Source organism: Sceloporus undulatus, chromosome 1 (assembly GCF_019175285.1).
Source record: "Sceloporus undulatus isolate JIND9_A2432 ecotype Alabama chromosome 1, SceUnd_v1.1, whole genome shotgun sequence".
In the NCBI taxonomy this organism is placed as follows: Eukaryota; Metazoa; Chordata; class Lepidosauria; order Squamata; family Phrynosomatidae; genus Sceloporus; species Sceloporus undulatus.
In genome coordinates, this window is record NC_056522.1 from 65,785,138 (window position 1) to 65,806,118 (window position 20,981).

The 20,981-nt window shown below is 40.0% G+C and overlaps 1 protein-coding gene and 1 pseudogene across 1 annotated transcript in view; both read right to left on the reverse strand.

Moving 5' to 3' along the window:
* The window catches only part of CHRM3 (cholinergic receptor muscarinic 3), a 397,697-nt gene that overhangs the window by 30,374 nt on the left and 346,342 nt on the right, over positions 1-20,981 (reverse strand).
* Positions 7,767-7,876, reverse strand: LOC121920098 (annotated as a pseudogene).

Genomic DNA, 20,981 nt, shown 5'->3' on the forward strand with positions numbered 1-20,981 from the left:
TCTGGCATGACTTGTTTCTCTGAAACCCATGTTGACTTTTTGTGATTATGGCATTGCCTTCTAGATGTTCACAGATTCTCTGTTTAATGATCTGCTCTAGAATCTTTCCTGGTATTGATGTCAGACTAACTGGACGATAATTGTTGGGATCCTCTTTCTTCCCCTTTTTGAAGATGGGGACAACGTTTGCCCTCCTCCAGTCTGCTGGGATCTCTCCTGTTCTCCAGGAGTTTTCAAAGATTATTGCCAATGGCTCCGATATTACATTTGCCAGTTCTTTTAATACCCTTGGATGTAGCTCATCTGGTCCTGGAGACTTAAATTCATTCATTTAAAATAATATTCATTCATGTAATATTATGGGGAAATGTTAAAATCTGGCTACAAACTATCATTTTTAAGCAGAGTACCGCAATTGATTTATATACTGAGAAATGGTTTTGCTTCCACAGATATCAATACAAAACCAGCTACTTATAACACATTTAAGATCGATCACATTCTGAACACCAGCCAGCTCTTGGATGTTCCAGTATAGTCTGTACCTGTAATGGCTCCTTCACTATTTCTGTATGTGAAGAGACTTTGTAGCACCTTTGAGACTAACTGAAAAAAAGAAATTGGCAGCATGAGCTTTCGTAGACTTAAGTCTACTTCCTCAGATGCATTTGGAAGTAGGAAGTAAACTTAAATAGACTTATGTATATGAAAGTCTGAGGAAGTATACTTAAGTCTGCAAAAGCTCATGCTGCCAATTTCTTTCTTTCAGTTAGTCTCAAAGGTGCTGCAAGATCTCTTCACATTCTGATTTTACAGACTAACATGACTATACAATATCTGTGAATTATTCACTATTTCTGTGTCTGATGACCTACAAGGGTTTCATATTAAGGTAAACAACATATTCTGTGCCCATATATGATGGTGCCCTCATGTGTGCACCAGTGAACACATTACAGTATCCAACACCAACAATAGGATGGCAAAATTCATTCAAATGAACTGGATTTTGTGATCTTATGCTACTGCCACTACTGCTTAGTGGATCATAAACAGTATAGTCATACACAGTTTAAGAACAATTTTCTTCTACCCTCACCCCCCAAAAAAACTCCCTGTAATGACTGCAAATTAAAACATGCATGCTGTGAGAACATTTTTGTGTGGGGTAGCTCATTTGTTAGTTATCAGTTATCTTTCTAACACTTCCGTTTCCTGTCAAAAATGTGTTGATATGTAGCTACCCAGATGAATTTTGACACACAAGTAAATGTTTCAGATAATGGATAATTCCCCCTATATTTTAAGTGGCTTGTCCCCTCACCATTTCTTCTTATTTACCACTCTGTTCCAGTATGAGAATACTTTACAGACAGTATGCATATGGCTGGCATCCTCTTGATGAAATTCACAGGTGGAAGTTCAATTTATGCTTCTCTCTCTCCCTCTCTTTCTCTTCTTGCCAGTGGAGAGTTGTATGGTGATGGAGAAGCGTCCAGAAATGTATCTGTTGCTGGATGGAGAGCAATGAAAATTCTCCAGAACCTCCTCCTAGGTCTTGGGGGATTTCTGTCATTCTTCATTTAGCCACAGTCCATAGCTGGACACTTCTCTATTGCCACCCCATCCTGCTCTGCACTGACAATTAAATGGTCATGCTGAGGGGCAGCATGTAAAAGATAACTTTTGTCAGGGTAAGAGAGGTGATAGGGCATAGTGACACTTCGGTAGAAATTTACACCTATCTCCTGATGGAGATCTATTGGATCCAAAAGGCCTTCTGCATCCAGCAGAATGAAAATGGAGAGAATTTTTTGCCCCTTTCCATCTTCTGCAACCCATGCCATTATCAGAATATTCCCATTCTTCCAGAGCAGATCAGAGAGCCTAGGAAAAAGGAGAACCACAGAATGCAAGGAATTCCATTCATCAAACAAATTCAGATAAACAACATTGATAGAAATAATGGATGCTTTATATTAACATATGTCTAATAGTACCATGAAAAATACAGGCCTTGATACTACAGGTAGTGTTGCAAATGTCTAAATATGTGACCATCAGTGAAGAAGGATATGGGAAAAACCATTTTTACTAATGAGTTCTTCTTCTACCAGCCTTTCTACTGATCCTTGTTTGTTTTAGACACAGTAAAGCTTGCATATAGTACACATGTCTGACAAACACTCTCACTGAGAATTGAAATCAACTCATGGGGATTGCAGAGGTATGCATGTGACTTTTCAACAAAACTCAAGAGGAAATGGGTTTTAAAAAGTCTAATTTGCCTTTGCTCATATGTCTTTCTAGCATGTTCATCTTCATGTGTTTTCTCAGATAAGAATCCTCTTGCAGAGGCCATTGCACCTTTTCGTCTGTATAAGTAGCTTAAGCATTGCAGTCCTGCACCTGTCAGAGAAAATCAGTGACATTCCCTGACCTTTTCTCTCCTTTCACAGAAATAGCAGTGCAAAGATCAAGAGCTGCTACTCAGCCAACAAGAAATTTAGGAATTGCAGTTGATGGTATAAGGCTGGCTGATCAAATTTAACTGAAATGGCCTTACCTCTAGAGTCCCCCCCCTCCCCTGAGTTTAGACCAAGCACAGGAAATGAAATGTTTTAGTTTCTTAAAAGTATGGGTCAGGAAGAGTTTGATCACAGGAAGAAACAATGATGGATACATTCAATCTTAGAAGAGGCAACTAGAATTACAAGTCTTCACTGTTTCTTGGAGATCCCATACAAGTATCTCTGGTCTTTTATATTCCTTATACCTCAGGTTCCTGGCTGGAATCTGCTCCTTGGCCATCTTCCAGGGCAGCTGAGATTAATCTATTCTTACCAGAGGAGCTCATCATTTGGGTCACTGAATTTGCAAATACATTTTTGACAAGGGCAAAGAATATTGTCTTAAATCAATGAACATGCACCATAAATTTTTTTTTTAAAAAAATACACCTTCTCACATTATTTTGACACACAGTTGAGAGTCAACCTACCAGTTCATAGCACAGCTATGGATCACAAGGGTTTTCTTGTATATTCCTACAGAGAAACATGCATCTTCATTGTGGTAAGTTGTGTAGTTGGTACTCGAGGTGACTGAGGCATGATGGCTGTCAGAACATTAAATTGCCAGCACACAAATCTGGCTGTACCATCAGGCATAGTGAGGCAGCTACCTTAGACAGAGGCTGCTGAAAGGGAGAAGGGGCAATAGTGAAGGTGCTGGAAGACAGAATGTGTTGTGTGTGCTGGAGAGAACTGTTTCTAACATCCTATTGATATAAGATCCAACTGCCTCTTTGCTTTACCTCTGTACAAGAGGATATCCTTTTCTTCTCCTGGAGCAGTAAAATGTCTTGTACTGACCCTTCCTGTGTGTGTTTTCATTGCCATTTGAGCCCCTTCTTTTAAAGAATCATAGAGTTGGAAGAGACCACAAGGGCTATCCATTCCAACCCCTGCCATGCAGGAACTCTCAATCAATGCATCCCCGACAGATGGCCATCCAGCCTCTGCTTAAAGACCTCTATGGAAGGAGACTCCACTACATTCTGAGGAAGTGTGTTCCACTGTCAAACAGCTCTTACTATCAGGAAGTTCCTCCTAGTGTTGAGGTAGAATCTCTTTTCCTAGAGCTTGCATCCATTGTTCCGGGTCCTGTTCTCTGGAGCAACAGAAAACAAGTTTGCTCCCTCCACAATATGACATCCCTTCAAATATTTAAACAGGGTTATCATATCACCTCTTAACCATCTCTTCTTCAGGCTAAACATTCCCAGCTCCCTAAGTTTATCCACATGGTTTCCAATCCCTTCACCTCCTTTGGATGCATTCCAGTTTCTCAACATCCTTTTTGAATTGTGGTACCCAGAACTGGACACAGTATTCTAGGTGGGGACTGATCAAATCTTAATAGAGCGGCAATATTACTTCCATTTATCTAGACACTATACTTCTAATGGTTCAGCCTAGAATTGCATTGGCCTTTTTAGCTATCACATCGCATAGCTGACTCATGTTCAACTTGTGGTCTACTTGGACTCCTAGATCCCTTTCACACGTAATATTGTTAATCCAGGTGTCTCCCATCCTATATCTGAGCATTTCATTTTTCCATCCTAAGTGCAGTACCTTCCATTTCTCCATGTTGAATTTCATTTTGTTAGTTTTGGCCCAGTTTTCTAGTCTATTCACATCATTTTGAATTTTGAACCTGTCCTCTGGGATATTAGCTAGTCCTCCTAATTTAGTGTCATCTACAAAACATGCCCTTTATTCTTTCATCTAAGTCATTGATAAAGATGTTGAATAGCACTGGGCCCAGGACAGAACCATGTGGCAACAGCGAGTAATGTCTCTCCAAGTTGAATAGGAGCCATTGCTGAGCATCCTTTGGATTCAGCAAGGCAACTAATTACAAATCCATCTAACAATTGCATTGTTTAGCCCACATTTTAGTAGCAAATTTGCAAGAATATAATAGGGGACATTGTCAATGGTCCTAATGAAATCAAGGTATGCTATATCTACAGCAGTCCCTTCATCTACAAATCTGGTAATCTTATTAAAAAGAGATATCAGATTAGTCTGGCATGACTTGTTTCTCTGAAACCCATGTTGACTTTTTTGTGTTTATGGTATTCCCTTATAAATGTTCACAGACTCTCCATTTAATGAGATGCTTGAGTCTAAAAGATTTTCTGGTATTGATGTCAATCTAACTGAGCAATAATTGTTGGGATCCTCTTTTTTTTCCCCTTTTTATTTTTCTTAACCTCTCTAACACACCTAAGTTCATTCTGTGCTTTAGCTTTTCTGACTTTACCCCTACATATGCTAGCTATTTGTTTGAATTCCTCTATGATGATTTCTTCCCTTTTCCATTTCATACACATGTTCCATTTAAAACTTAGCTCAGTTGAAATTTCCTTAGTCATCCATCCTGGTTTCTTGAGACACCTCCCATTTTTCTTCCTCATTGGAACTGTCTTAAACTGTACCTTCAGCATCTCCCTTTGGAGAAACTCCCATTCATCCTGAACTCCCTTCCTGACCATGGGATCACTGACAGTATTTCTCTAAGTTTATTAAAATCAGCTCTCCTAGAATCTAGAATGCATGTCTGACCATGCCTGGCTTCTCCTTTCCACTGTATAACAAACTCCAGGAGAACATGATCACTCCCACCTAAGGATCCCACCACCTGCATCCCATTAATCAGGTCATCGCTGTTGGTTAGCTGACCCCCTTGTTGCCTATTCCACCTTACCTGGAGCTAAGGAGGACTGGTTTCCTGTGGCTGCACAGGAAGTAAAACCAAAATTATACCTTTTCCTCATTCTTTGAAAGTATAGAGAAGAAATGAAGGTTTTGGGAGGAAGGGCAAGGGGTTTTCCAGGTGAAGAGGAAATCTTTTTGGATACTGAAATGGATAATGTATTGGTATATTAGTCAAAATAAGGATAAAATTCACAAGAACTGGTGGGGGCAGGGGAAGGGAATTAACTGGCTCTCTTTCTGTGAAATGAATTTTTGTTGCAAAACAAATGTGGAGTCAAAGGAATGGTATAGTGTTTTGAGGCTAAGATCCCACCTTTGTTTTGCACCCTGTTTCTGGGGCAGATTATCTGTTTCTTAACCTCTCTTGTTTGCCTTCTCTTGTGTTGTAGCAACAGCTGTCAAGTCAAAAGAGCAGTTCCTTCAAAGAAGCAGCTGCTCTTCTTCATCACCAACATAACTTTTATGATCCATCACCACTTAAAAGTCCTAAATATCATATGTGGAATTTCAGTTCATAAGATGGAAAGAAATACAACTCTAGGAAAAGGTGTTTTTTCTATTCTCCTGTTGTGGTCATCACAATTCTGATGAACATCCACAGCAGCATTATTCTGCTAGTTCAGCCACACAGGCTGACTGTACCACTATGCAAAGTAATCTGCAACATAAGGCCAGGGGCAAACCACTGTGAGAGGCTCATTACTGGATCTTTCCACAGTGTGAGGCATTTGCTTATCCTTTCTTGGCAGGGGTTCCTTGAAAATTCCCTGTAGCTCTGAACATGGCCATTGCTGATAGAGGAAGAAATACTTCCAACTGTAGTAAAATTTATAATATTGAAAATGAAGTGTCTTGCAGCACTTTACAGACTGACAAGTTTTATCTGGCATAAACTTTCATAACTTCAGCCCATTTTATCAGATGTGTATAGTAGTGCCTCAGTTGGCACATTATTCTGCACATACTTGGGTGGATGAAAGGAGGACAGAAATAATTTTGAGGAGCAGTGTGGCTAATGAATTAATATATTAGTACATTCCCTATCCGCCTGATCACCCAAGCGTACACATAATAATCTGCGAACTGAGGCACTACTCCATGCATTGAATGGAGTGATCTGTGATCTATATAATCTTATGCTAAACAAAACCTATTAGTCTATAAGATGTTACAGGACTCTGTTGTTTTTGCTACAACAGATAGCTAACCACTTGGAAATCTATAGAATATTGGTCAACTTGTAAGCATCAAGACTGCTGAATACTTTTGATGCAGCAGAATACTTCAAATAGAAAAAATTCTCAGAGAGCCTCTGTTCACATGAGTGAATGTTCTGTTTGCAAAGGAGACGGTGTGTGGACTCTGATACACATGAGCTCCAGAATATGCAGTTGTTCATGAGAAGTCTGATTGTTTTCAGTGAGTGCACAGCTGTGTGCAAAACTGAACTTAGTATCAAGAAAATAAACACATATTGAAGATTTTCAAAGCTACTTGTGCAGAAAGTAAGCAATTCAGCTATATAACCAGAGCAATAAATCATTTTTTTCTTCCTGTTCTGGAGCTCTGAATCCATCATTTGAATCCAATGAAAGTGAATCTGAATCCAATTTTGAGAGATTAAACATTTCTCTTATTCCTTCATGGCACACATTATAAGCAACATTCAAGTTGATCTAAAAGGTAATAAACTTCCCTAAAAGGAAGAGGCCTGGTCCAAATATAACCAGACTATAAAAGGAAGGGGATGCAGTAAATTAGTGGTTAAGACACCTGTTCTGATGATCGGAAGATCAGAAGGTTGGCAGTTTGAGCCCTGAGTGCTGCATGATAGGGTGAGCTTCCATCACTAGTCCCAGCTTCTGTCAACCTAGCAGTTCAAAAGCATGCAAATGCAAGTAGATAAATAGGTACCACTTAAGTGGGAAGGTAACAGCATTTGGTGCAGTCATGCTGGCCACATGACCACCAGAGCTTCAGCTTAGAAAGGGGTCATGGTCCCAATCTGGCCTCTCCCCAGCACTAAAAGGAACGGCAAAATGCCACTCCTTTTCGCACTGGGGAAAAGGCATCTTTGCTGCAAACTTAGCCATCATAAGAGAAGAGGTGAGGATTGGAATGAACAATAAACTTTTGTAACTGAGAAATATAAACCTTAGAATCTCAGACTTATGTACTGGGACTAATATTTTTTAACTTATTAATAAATGATCTTGAGTGTTTTGTATTACAGTACTATTAATTTAATTTAATTTATTTTATTTATATACCGCTATTCCAGAGATCAAAGCGGTGAACAGCAAGTAAGCTAATTTGCAAGTAAGCTAATTAGCCCCCAACAGTCTGGGTACTCATTTTAGCGACCTCGGAAGGATGCAAGCCTGAGTCGAGCTTGGGCCCTTTTGCTGGTCTTGAACTCACAACCTTGTGGTCTTGAGTGAATGGCTGCAGTACAGGCATTTAACCACTGCGCCACCAGGGCTCCTTAAGCCTCAAAAAATTGGTTACAAACTCATAAATGTTTCTCTCCACGGAAATCCTTAGTAAAAGGTGAAAGATTTATACGATCTGAAGAGAAACCAGAGTATCAATTCTTAAATACTAAAGCACTTTTAAAAAAATTTCCGGGTGTCTAAAAACACACTTGTAGGAATCCTGTATGTGAGTTACATATTTGTAAGTAGACATTCATATGTGGGAATTAGAACTGGCTTTTTCATGAGATCAGTATCCAGTAGAGGGCTGCTGTTATGTTGCTATGTAGCAGAGCTGACGAAGCATTTGATGCATATCACACATTGAGACACATTGGTTCCAGTGCACATTTGCCACTCTTGCCTGTGTCCTGATATATATCTTCATAATTCACTAACAGGGTTTCTTAGTGCCTCTGTTATAAAGCTAAGGGCTGAAACAGATGGCCTGTTAAAGCCCACTTCTGGGCGTCTTGCAAGTGCAGTGTTTACACACCACATGCTCTGAAGTCACCTAGACACCACTCGGAAACCAGAAGGCTGCCCCAACATGGGCAGCTTCAAGATGTTTCAGCAGCATGGCATTTACATGCTGCACACCCCCAAGTGTCTTGAAGCTGCCCTGGAGCTGTGGCAGGGCTAGAAAATGCGGCCCTTCCCCAGCCCAAATGGGAGCGGATCTGCCAGTCCCAATGTTTCTTTCCTTGCTGGCTATCTGTTCTGGCCCTAAGTATATTTATTAAGTAAAAGATGATATACGATTCTAGAAATGGAGGGGCCCCTTTACTGGCCAGATCAGGGCCACAACAACCTCACGCCGTTCTGATCCAGCCTCCAGCTTCTTTTTGCATCCTCCAAGGGGTGCTGTAGCTGCCACAGCATGGCTTTATGACACTCTTTTGGTGCTGCATCATGTGAATGCAGCATCGGAGGGGCATCATAATGGTGCGTGCCGTGTGGACCAGTGTGTGCCAAAATGGCACCCTGGGGGTGAGGTTAGGCTGTCTGCTGCACCCTAACTCTGCGCACAAATCGGCACAAAGTGACACTCTGTATCAGGCCTAATTGTATCATGAAAGATCTATAGCTTTCTTACTCTGCCCCTATAAAAAACAGTTCACTGCCCTTGCAAAAAAACCTCTCCAAATTTGCAAATGTCCATGTTACTGTTCGCATTCTCTTTCTAAATGTAGAGAGAATTTACTGGATTATTTGCCGGAACATGTGCTGCAGCAGTAGTCCTGATTATGTACAAAGCAAGCCAAAACAGAGCTGTCTCACTGAACTTGTCATTTCAGTGGATGGGAGATATTAACTGAGACTCATGTGAGGTGAAAGATGACATTTATATATCTTTCACTCTCACTTCATTCAATCAATGCAACAATCTTTTCCAAACATGGACTGGTTTTGCAAAAACCTTGGCTGGACTAACAAATTCAATGCATGATGCAGACAGCAGTGGGAAAAATACAATAATAAAATGCAAAATAAATGAACTGCTCATTTGTACTGTAAATAAATAAATAATAGTATAATAATAATAATAATAATAATAATAGGTTTTATTTATATTTCCTGCCTCTCCCTGCGATCATGAAGTGTCAGTAAGTAAGAGGACACTTCTTACTGAAGTATGTTTTCAGTAATTACTTTATAATATACTAACTCTGCTTTCAACAATTCTAATTGCTAACTTGCAATAAAACTCCTGGTTTAGCATAAAGATGGCAGAAATTAATAATACAGAATCCAGCAGAAGAAAGGCAGACATTGTATGTTTATCAGCTTCAAAACAAGGAGGAAGGACATGTTGTCTATTGGTCACATGAAATCTCCAAGGTCATTTGTAAGATTTCTCCAGGGTATTCCCACCAATCTGCAATTGTCTTGGGAGATCATTTTAATGCCCCCAGTGATTGTTTAAGTGTAAAAATTATCAGTAGTCAGTAACACTTCCCCCAAGCCTTCTGTAGGAGCATATTAAACAAACTCTCCACCCTGCCCATTCCTTTAAGTAAAACCTGGTCACAAGTGTGCCTGTCCTTTTGATATGTAGAGAGAGCTTGCAGTACCTTTGAGACTAACTGAAAGAAGCTGGCAGCATGAGCTTTTGTAGACTGTAGTCTACTTCCTCTGATGCATTTAGTGGAGTAAAAACCAAGGACAGACATATATATGCCATTGGTATGTGAGAGTGTCAATTCAAATTCAAAATCCTTTGTGTATGGAAACGAAGTAGTAGTCCAGTTTTAACGTTTAACTTTGGTGAACAAAAACATTGTGCACTGGCCAATGTGTATGGAAATGAAGAGGCAAGACTAGTTTGGTATTGGAAACTGGCCTGTAGGTGGAGAGAATAGACGAGTGTAGGACGCACCCCTGAGGATGGGGTCAGATAGTGTTCAAATGTGTGTAGTGAGCCACGAAGCCATTATCCTTGTACAATCCATGGCTGAGGAACTGTAGTTTATGGATGAATTCCAACTCTACTGTCCCTTTAATAGTTATCTATTGCAACTTAAAAAAGAAAAAAATCCCTCCTCCAACCCACAAATTTGATGAGGTGACAAACTTTTGCTAATAAATGGCAAATTTGGCATGCAAGTGTTTTTACCGTACCATTCAGTAATTAAACACCCAAGAGCACAGCAAACAGTGGTGGCATTTTTTTCCCCATTTTCATCTTCATAAATTCTGAAATCAAATAACTATTAGCTCTTTGACATTTCCACACACAACGTGAGTTCTGAAAATCTGATTACATTTTTAACAGTTTTAACACAGCTTAATTATCAAGATACCATGTGCCTTGCTATGGTATCTTATAAATATATTAGCAACTTCTTTTATTTACCACTTTAAGGGATGGATCAGAATACCAAGACATGTAGTGTTAGGGATGCAAATCTTCATAAATTTCCTTCTTGCAGACAGCAATGCATCATTTTACTGTTTTTCTTATTGCTGTAAAGAAGTAATTGAAAACTGAGCAGTTTTGAAAGATTACAGTCAGCCTTTGGTATGCACAAACTTGCCATCCATGGATTTGATGGCTCTCTCTGACCAGTGACTGATGAGAATGTGGAAGAGATGGGGCGGAGGCAACCTGGCGGGCCCTGAGTTAACTTTGTGTGTGTGTGGCTAAGAGCGGCTTTTCTGGCCTCCTGAGCCCTTGGTAGAGAGGCAGGTAAGAAGCCTTGATGTTCCTAATGGTGGCATGGCTGCATGGCCACACCACTATTGAGAACAATGGGACTTCAGCATCTATGGATTGTGGTATCCACAGGCGGGTCTCAAACGGATCCCATGCGGATACCGAGGGTCAAATGGATCTGTAATCTGGGACATATTCTGCACCAACAATGCACATTATTTTCCCTCAATAAAATTGCATTTTCTGAATTTCCTCTGTAGAAAATGTGCCTTCCTGTTATTTTGACTTGGCAGACCTTCCACTTAACTTGACACAATCAATTACCTATCCTCTGCATTAATAATAACACAGAGACACAACAACAGTATACATTCACAAGATGAGTGCTTGGACAGAGTCTGTTAATCAGGACTCATGCTGCACTCACTGGAGAAAATAAACTGAATGTCCTTTAATCATACTGGGCCCTGGTGGTTTCCTGTATTGCACAACTATACAATAAAGCTTAGGATTGGCATCCCTTTATATCTGAAGAAGTGAGAGGATGGTAACATATCATGATTTGTACTGATGAGCCCAAATGACCCATCTTTGGAAATATAAGGGCAGAGCTAGTAATGTGCGAGTCTCTGTTAATGAAACCTGAATGAATAACAAGTTGAGTCTCTCTTATTCAAAATGCCTAGGATCAGAGGTGTTTTGGATTTCTGGATTTGGGATACCTGTATTTGCATATATATTCATAATGAGATATCTTTCAGATGGAATCTGAGTCTAAACACAAAAATTCATTTATTTTATAAATGTATGTATCCCCAAAATATGCAGAGGGATCTTATAGCACTTTTGAAACTAACTGAGAAGTTGATAGCATGAGATTTGAGCCTGCTTCTTCAGATGCATAGCCTGAAGGTAATTTAATGCAAATTTTGAAATAATTTTGTGCATGAAACAAAGTTGATGTGCTTTGGACCATCAGAAAGCAAAGGTGGCACCCATGAAAAAAGGTTTTGGTTTTTGGAGTATTTTGTATTTTGGAATGCTGGATAAGGGAGACTCAACCTGTTCTAGCTTTAGTGCTCATTGGAGTGGGTGGTGCATTTTATTTTATCGGTCCCTGCCAAGGTCCATTTAGTTTTCTTCATTATGTGGTTATGTGTGTGTATGTCCCACCATGTCTTATTTTTGATGTATGGCAACCAAATACGTTTCATAGGGTTTTAAAATGTGGTTTTGTCATTTCTTTCCTATGAAAGCATCCAAGGTCTGACAGAATCTGCTACATTTAGGGGGTTTATGATGTCTTTTGAGTGGCCAAACAAGACCTTTTCAGGATTTGGTAAGGGCATATTCTCTAGTAGTATGCAACCCATACATATAGTGAGGAAGAGCAAATGCTACCATACATCTACAATTTGGAATGTACAGATGTTTAATGTACTCTCAACATTCTGAGAATGAAATAGTAGTAGTAGTAGTAGTAGTAGTAGTAGTAAATGTTTATTTATATCCCACCTTCCTCCCTGTACAGGGACTCAAGGCAGCTAACAAATCTAAAACAATCTCAGTTAAAATGCTATAAAACATGCAAAATACAAGTTTAAAAACAATTAAAGTATTCAAACAATTAAAAGCTTTACATTATTAAAATTTAAAGTTAAAAACTCTTTAAAACAAAAGAAAAACAAAATGAAAGGTTGCATCAACTGTCTGCATGCACAGCATTTTGTTGTAGATGTAGAAAGTACGGGCCCAAACAGACAGGCCAAAATAAAGCTGCTTCGGGTCACTTTGGAGGTATGCTGTTTAAATGACACACACATCTTAAGAGGCCAGAAGCTACACCAAAGCTGCACTCCAGTTCTTAGGACTGGAGTGTGGTTTTGGCATGGCTCCAAAATGACCCAAAACAGCTTTATTTTGGCCTGTCTGTTCGGGGCCCACATGAGTATTCACCCTTCCTGATACATCTACAAAAGAACTGCTTTAAGGTGAGAACCAGGTCTTTGATTCTGAATTTCATTCATGCATCATGTGGAACTGCCTAACCTCAAATTTTACATGGTGTGAATGGGTAGTCAGCTTGTCTGGCTGCTGACAGCTCTGCTAAAGACCTTTGCTGACACTGAAAGCTTCGCATCAAATAACCAAGAGATGTTTAAAAGTATCTATTACTTTACCTGTTTGCACTTCTTGTATGAGATAGCAACAAAATGTATTATGACACTCCATCATTCAGATCAGCTACAAAGCAGCAGTGTTTCTTTTGTTAAATTATCCTTACACCTAAAATACTGCAATCTATGCTGCACTTTCAGTGTGCAGCCTTCAGAGATTCATAACTAGTCAAGTGGAAACAACCCTTCTCAGCTGCAGCAATGGAACTTATTACTCTTCAGTGAAGACAATTTCACCTTTCAACCTTGAGAAAAGATTAGCAAGGAAAATCTCGTTTATACACTTTCCATAAATGGAAAGAAGCTGATGTCAGAGTCTCAACAATCCAAATGGCTAGATCCTTTCTTCGGTTCTGGGCTGCTGTACTACCTCCTTGTAAAGCAGTGATTTCAGCTGTGGATCCTTGGACGATCCTACTGTCTTTGATCACTGGCCAAGCTGTGTGATAATGATGGAAGTTGTAGCCCAACAACACCTGACAACTAAAGGTGTCCCTAGGGGGGGACACAGAGCAGTGAATGATGGACTGTGTGGTTATATGTTGATGGTGTGTCTGGCTGAATGTACAGTGAGTGGGGTATGTGTGTTGGCTCTCTTTTCCTTTTCTCATACACATACAAACACAGCCTTCCCCTATACGTACCTCTTTACTATCTTTTCCTCCCTCTCTGCCTCTTCTCCCTCTCCTCCTACCCCATCCTGCTCTGTATCTGCCTTACATCATCTGAAGACTTAACAACTAAAATAAATATAAACAGGTTAAAACAATTTATAACAATAAATATAATGTTAAAATCTTAACCCGGTTAACAAGTGAAAAGAGATTAAAAAGTTAGAACAGTTTAGAATAACGTATACATTTGCATTATGAAGCAAATCAGTTAGGCACAAAGTCTTTAGTAAACAGCCGTGGCTTTACTTTTCACCAAAATGAACCTAGTGTTGGTGCCAACCAAGCCTCCAAGAGGAATGCATTCCGCAACTGGGGTGCCACAGCTGAGAAGGCCATCTCACACAGTGTATTGCTAAAACTGGTAGGATACGGAGGAGGACGCCTCCACCAGAATAAAGCCCTTGCACAGCCATATATAGAGACAGGTGCTACCTCAAGTATGGCCACCCTAAACCACTTATGGCTTTAAATGTCATCATATCATCTCAAATTCAGAACAAAAGTACACCAGTAGCCAGTACAATCAAACAAGAATTCTCCCCTCCAAACATGGAACAACTAGGGAGACCTGGCCATAATGAACCCTACTCTGTGACTTTGGGCTGGTAATAGTTTTCACAGCTGTTGCAAGAACTAAATGGGGAAAGTTGACCAACCATGAAATAATGAGACAATACAACATCAATTGGGTTAAACAAGTGCCATCTTTATTGACCTAAAACCTACTTAAATGTTTAAAACCTGAGGCAGAGCAAACAAAAAGAGGTTGAGCAACCTAACTGTGGTTGTGAGGCTCAGATGTTGACCTATGACACCATCACAGCTGACCCATGACCAAGACACCAGATCCTTAGGGAAATCCAAAGAAGTTGGTTGTTATCATGACAGTCATCTTTGGAAGGTCAAACAGGAGGAGCTCCCTCCCAAATTCTGTGACTTTATAAAACAGAGTAAACCCCCATATCAGCCCCAAGCACTGACTGCTTTACAACTCCCCCCATAGTCCCATGCCCTGTGGAGGCAGCTCCAGAGTCCAATTCTCTGCCACAATCGAGTGCCAAGGTGTACACTGTTCTAATATCTAAAGTCAAGCATGTGCTTAGTCCAGAAAGAATGTGTGAGGGGGGCAGTCAGCCCATAAACAGATTCACTCGTTGCTTCCTACATGTGACACCACTTGGCCTCATGGGGCAAGCACATAGCATCCTGGGCTCTATCATGGAGGCTCACAAAAAAAAACCCTCACTCACAGCAGTGGCCAATGCATGGCTTGGGGATGACAACTCACATAAGATGACCTAAGATCACAATGCCACTATGATAAATAAATAAAAAGTTTGTAAATGTTGTATTATTCCTTAGTTTTAAATATCTGTTCATGAGACAGGCTGACAATTGCAATAGTACCCTGAAAAGTTATAGTTGTAAAAAATTTAGAAGTCAGCTGGAGGTAAAAAGAAAAAAGCAGTAGCAATAAAACTTCCGTGCTTTTGTGAACAATTATGACAATGAATGTACATGAGATGAGTACAGCATGCCTACTACCTTTTTATGACTTATACCATTACCTATCATTTGTTCTTGTCACATTTATTTTTATGCAGACTCAAATATAATTAATAGCATGTCATAATGAAATGGAACAGGCAGAGCAATCATAGTGAGCAATTGACTTCAGAAAATGGGTAGACTCGCCAAAATTCACCTTGAGCATCTGTGAAACAGTTTTTCTCTCTTAAAGAAATAATAACATTGTTCAAGTGTGCGCTTAAACTGGAAATTTGACTGGACTCAACCAACTCCATTAAAATAGGATTTTCATACTTCATCCCAAGTGTTTACAGGGTGTCATAGGAAATATAGTTAATGCGCAGCAATGTACATTCAGCCAGCCCTCCATATCCATAGATTCTTTATCCACAGATTCAACCACCCATGGCTTGAAAACATTAAAAACATATAAATTTTATACAAGAGACACCATCTTACTATACCTTTGTATTTAATGGGCATGAGCATCTAAAGATTTTGGGATCCTGAAACCAAACACCAGCACTACCAAGAGCCCACAGTATTTTAAATGTTAAAATGTAAAGGTAAATACAAATTTGATTGTTATGTCTGACTATATGGTCAGTGCTCATCTCCATTACTAAGCTGAGGCAACCAGTGCTATCAAACACAATTCTGTAGTTGTCTGGCCAATCCTGGGTAAAATATACACAACTTATAAAAAGCATAAATGTTAAGCCAAAGTTTTGCAACCCAGTATGAAACAACAGGAAACTCAACAAAACAGATTTGGCCATAGTGGTTCATATCTTAGTTATCCCTCAGTTATGCTATTGTAATGCTTTCTTCCCTTGAAAATTATTTGGAAGCTACAGCTACTGCAAAATGCAGCAGCCAGACTAGTGTCGAGTATGCATTGCAGACACCATATAACAGGAGACAGCAAGAACTGTGTTGGTTTCCAACCTGCTTCCCAGCTCAATTGACGCTGCTGGTGTGGATCTACAAAGCCCTAAATGACTTGAGGCCAAGATATTTGAAAGACAACCTCCTCCCATATGAACCTGCCAGAAATTTGAGCTCTTCAGAGGCAGCCCTGTTGCATATCTCAATAATTTGTGAAGTTAGGGTGGTGGATACATGTAGCAGGGCTTTCTTTGTAGCAGCACCTTGACTGTGGAGCTCTCTACCCAAGCATGTTAAGCTGGAACCATCTCTTTAAATTTTCTGGCAGGCAGCCAATAAAGTACTGTTCTGCATGACATTCAACATTTGAAATTGCTGCTTTAACTGTTTTGAAACTGGATTCTAGGACTGTTTTTAGATTGCCTTTAGGAGTATTTAAAGAGTATTTTAATGTGTTTTTAAAATGTTTTTATGTTTTTATGTTTGCATTGTTTTAATTGTTTTTTTATCTGTCCAAATCCTTGGGAGCCTTTGTGTCCTGGGAGATGATACAGAAATACTATGAACAAACAAATAACAAACATTTTCATTGATTTTTAAAAACATTTTGACAAACCCATTTTAAAACTGTCCCAACTGTATTTGTATTTTCAGTATTTAAGGTCTCACTAAAAAGATCCCCAAAGTTTGATAAGAACAGAGCATAAAGTATGTTTATAGAGGTCTAGTCTGGGATACAGGAGGTGGTGGATGCAAGGAAGGCAATTCACACAGAAAGAGCTTTACCACCCTCGTTCCTGTGGCCAATTAGTGGCCATTGTGTAGCCAAGAAGAAGACCTCCATGGTACTGGAGACCTCCTTGCACAATGGCATTACATTGTTAATGGCTGAAAGGACTTTCAATGGTTAAAAAGTGTAAAGAGGCTAAACATAACCCACCAATAGAATTTTGGACATAAATCTTAAACTAAACTCCCTCTCTGCAAAGGAGGAACTGACAATGTTAGATAGTTTTCATTTTTATCTTTTCAAATATTTCCTTTTTAGGATTAGAAATTAAGAATATGCTGTACTGCATAAAGTACTGCTGTATATCATGAAAATGCACTGTCATCTTACCAAGTTAAACACTTTTAAGTGTCACTGGCTATCTGTGGGACAGATTTAAGTATGTCCACAAGCTGGTAGTGCTTTTGTTCCTCTAATCTTAGCCAAATAAATATATTCGCATCTCTCCATTACACACCAGTATTTAAATTTCTTGTAAGTAAACTCCTTAACATAGAGAGAAACAGCAAATAATCTTGTACAAAACTTACAATAACATCACCTTTCAAGTTTTAGTTTTATATGTCCTTATATTAAGATCATCAGGCATTGCATAACAGAAAATGTTTCCACTGCTTGCAGCATTCTTGAGCAGGTTAAATAATGTCTTCATTCTAATAGTTATTAACATTTATTTGGTAATAAAATGAAACACAGTCCTCAATATGCAGGCTACAACATGTAAATAAAATGAAAAACAAGGAGCAAAATGGATTATTTTTTAAAAAAATGAAGCTTGGAATCTAGTAATACATGTTTTATTTTAAAACAAATGTAATTCCTCTAGCTAAAACTGATTGTTGTTGTTGGGGGTTTTGGTGGTTTCTTTTTTCATACTACAAAAGGAACACAATGTTTCAAAAGTGTGGAAGCACAGATTCAGACATTTCTATTCCTGGAAGCAGTCAACAAGATGAAAAGTGACTGTAAATAAGAACTGATAAAGGGGGGAAAAAAGTATGTTCTTAATTCATGTACTTTGATTAGATATCAGCAAGAGGACTGTCTGCTTTTTTAGCAAAATTAATAGTGGAAAGGATATATAAAATCAAAAACCTTGGAAACACCAGAGATTCCTCAAGTCCTAAGTCCTCCCCTAAGGTGGCGACCTCCATGTCTCCACGCTCCATAAATAATGGCTTGCCACATTTTGAGTAAATTAATGTTCATGAAATGTCTGAGTTAAATAAGAGACAAATATTCTTTGCTATGAGGCTGGTAATTTACAATGATGTTTTGAATAGTCTCAGTATTCCAAAACTTTAGGCCTAAATGAGAAAAGAGCAAGTCTATTTTGTTTAGCAAATTCTATGCCCCAAAAATATGATTAAGACTTTTAGAGTTATGTTTAGAATGTCTTCAGGGCACAATCCTGTACTGAAGAACCTCCAGCTGAGGGGATATAATAAGAGTGCAGCAAGGGTTTGGGAGCTGCAATGGCTCTCTGGGGGACCCATTTCTGCATCCTTGCCTTGTTACCTCCCAAAACAGGCTATTGTTTTCTACTGAAAATGACCAAAAATGCTCCCAAGGCTTCTGGAAGGTCACCATCTTCACCAGTGTCAACCGTTTTTAACAGGAAATGTATTCTTAACAGGAAGTGTTTGAAAAAAGCTACTTCTGCACATAAGAAATGATGATGCCCCCCCCTCCACATGGTATATAGTACACTCAGACACTGAGAGACACCATTGGTCGTTCATGATAAGAAAGACTTCCCATTTTTAGTGGTGGTAAAGGCATGGGGACCCTTGGAAAGTTTGTCCAGCCCTGGATTATAAGATTTGGAGGAATCCCTGCTATGTTGGTGGGATACGGAATATGGCAGTACAACATTCTGCTAGCAACAATATTCCCCAAGAAAGAACGACACTCCTCTTCCACTTCCAAAATGCTTACATCATTTACTGCAACCTCCGGAGGACTCAGGAGATGGACTAATCATTTTGCACCGGAGGTTGTAAGCATTTTGTGTTTGGCTACAGGGAATTGAGAGATGCTTCACCAACTTGCTCTTCTCTGACTAACCAACCAAAAACAGTCATGGGGAGGTTGCAAGGGCTCATTAGTAAGGCACACAGATGTAAGGTCGACTTAGGGCTGAGTATGCCATTAATAGGATGCCAGCCAATGAATTTTAAATTTTAGACAAACTAAAGGTTTATGCATAACATATGAATGTACAATACAGTCTTCTTCTACCAATATTATCCACAAGATTTACCTACATGGCTAGCTTAGAAGGTGCTGGATGCTCCTTTGCTGGATTTCTAAGCAGACTTTGGATGCCCATCTTTCAAAGATGTGTCAGCTGTGCACGCCTGTACTGGTATAGATTTGGGCTACATGACTGCTGGGATTGCTTCCAAGTCTATGATTCTATGACTCAGAGCTGATCCATCATTGTCCAAAAGCCATAAGGTATTGAGACAGGCAAGTTCCAAAGTGCATGCAGGAGTAGAAGCAAAAGTACAGGAAAAACATATTTTGTGAATTGTAATTTCTCAAAAACTATTCTCTATCATAACGTTCTAGGGGCTGTTTCTTCTTCAGATTTTCTGTCACTCAAAGTAAAAAATACTAGCAAACTCTCCTGCTCCATTCCCCTGCTCTGGGAAGTAATCCTACCCAAAGAATGACTAGACATCACAGATGTTTCCTAGAACCATGAAGAGCAGGACAATCTGCATCCTGCTGTGATTTGGATTCTCTAGTGACACCATCACAACTATTATCATAGAGCCTGAGGGCAGAGTCAGAGGAAGGACAAATTACTTCTTCCATTTCATTATCATTCAATCACCCTTAACGATAAATATGAACACCATTTATTTAAAACTCTCTTTATGTGTTCAATGTAGTTTTATCCCCAAGTATGTGTGCATAGGATAGATGGGTCTTTGTTATTTATGAAATGACTGGACTACAGCGCGTTACAGACCTCCCCTTTGGGGCGGCCTGTAGGCGCACCTTTCCCCGCCGGATCGGGGCCTCAGTGTTCAGAGTGGCAGTCGCTGAGGCCCCGATCCGCCGCTTTCCGGGCTGTGGGGAAGCAGCAAAAGGCCCCTTCCCTGCAGCTTGGAAAGGGGTGTCCTTGGGGCTTCAAGCCCCAAGGACACCCCGCGGCGGCAGGGAGAAGGAGAAAGGGGCCGTTTGGCCCCTTTCTCCTTTGGTCCACGGGGCGCAGCCGTCTGAAGGCTGCGCCCAATGGACCAAACCAGGAAGGAGCTCCGAAACGGAGCTCCTTCCGGGGTCGCGGAAAGGGCGCCCTAGGCACTCTGCCACAACCCCAATACGTCACAACCGCGTTGCCTCGTTTGGAGGCGGCGCGGTCATCACGTATCGATGGCGGCGGCCGTGTGGAACAGCAGCCATCATTTTGTGCGCGCACAGCGCACACTAGGGTTAGGGCGGTGCAGAAGCACCGCCCCGTCTTAACCCTAGTATGCGCTCCGCGCATACTTTTAAGCCCATCTGTAATGGGCCTACAATAGCTATCTTAATGTTTTTGTGCATCTCTCTCTCTCTCTGTGTGTGTGTGTGTGTGTGTGTGTGAGTGTGTGTTCATTTAATGCACTTTGAGTGATTCTTCCTGAGGTGGTCCAGCTACATAGGGGTTTATGTGATCCAGTTTTGCTGGGCCATTTCAGTAGCCACCGTCCCTTTTTAGCCTAGTTTTGAGGAGGACTTGAGTTCCACTTCTTCCCTTGTTCTGGAGTCCATGACTGGTGATGGTAAGCAATGAGACAAACAGAAATGGATTGAGGGTAGGTTTCTGGTTTTCAAGTTTGTAAAAAATTAAAATATTTAGGCATATGGTTAACAACGAAAAATGTTGACTTGTTTAAGAATAATTATGAGAGGATATGGAAGGAGATAAAGAAGGATCTAAAGGTGTGGGGTAAATTGAACATCTCTTGGTTAGGTAAAATCCCAGTGATTAAAATGAAAGTATTGCCAAAAT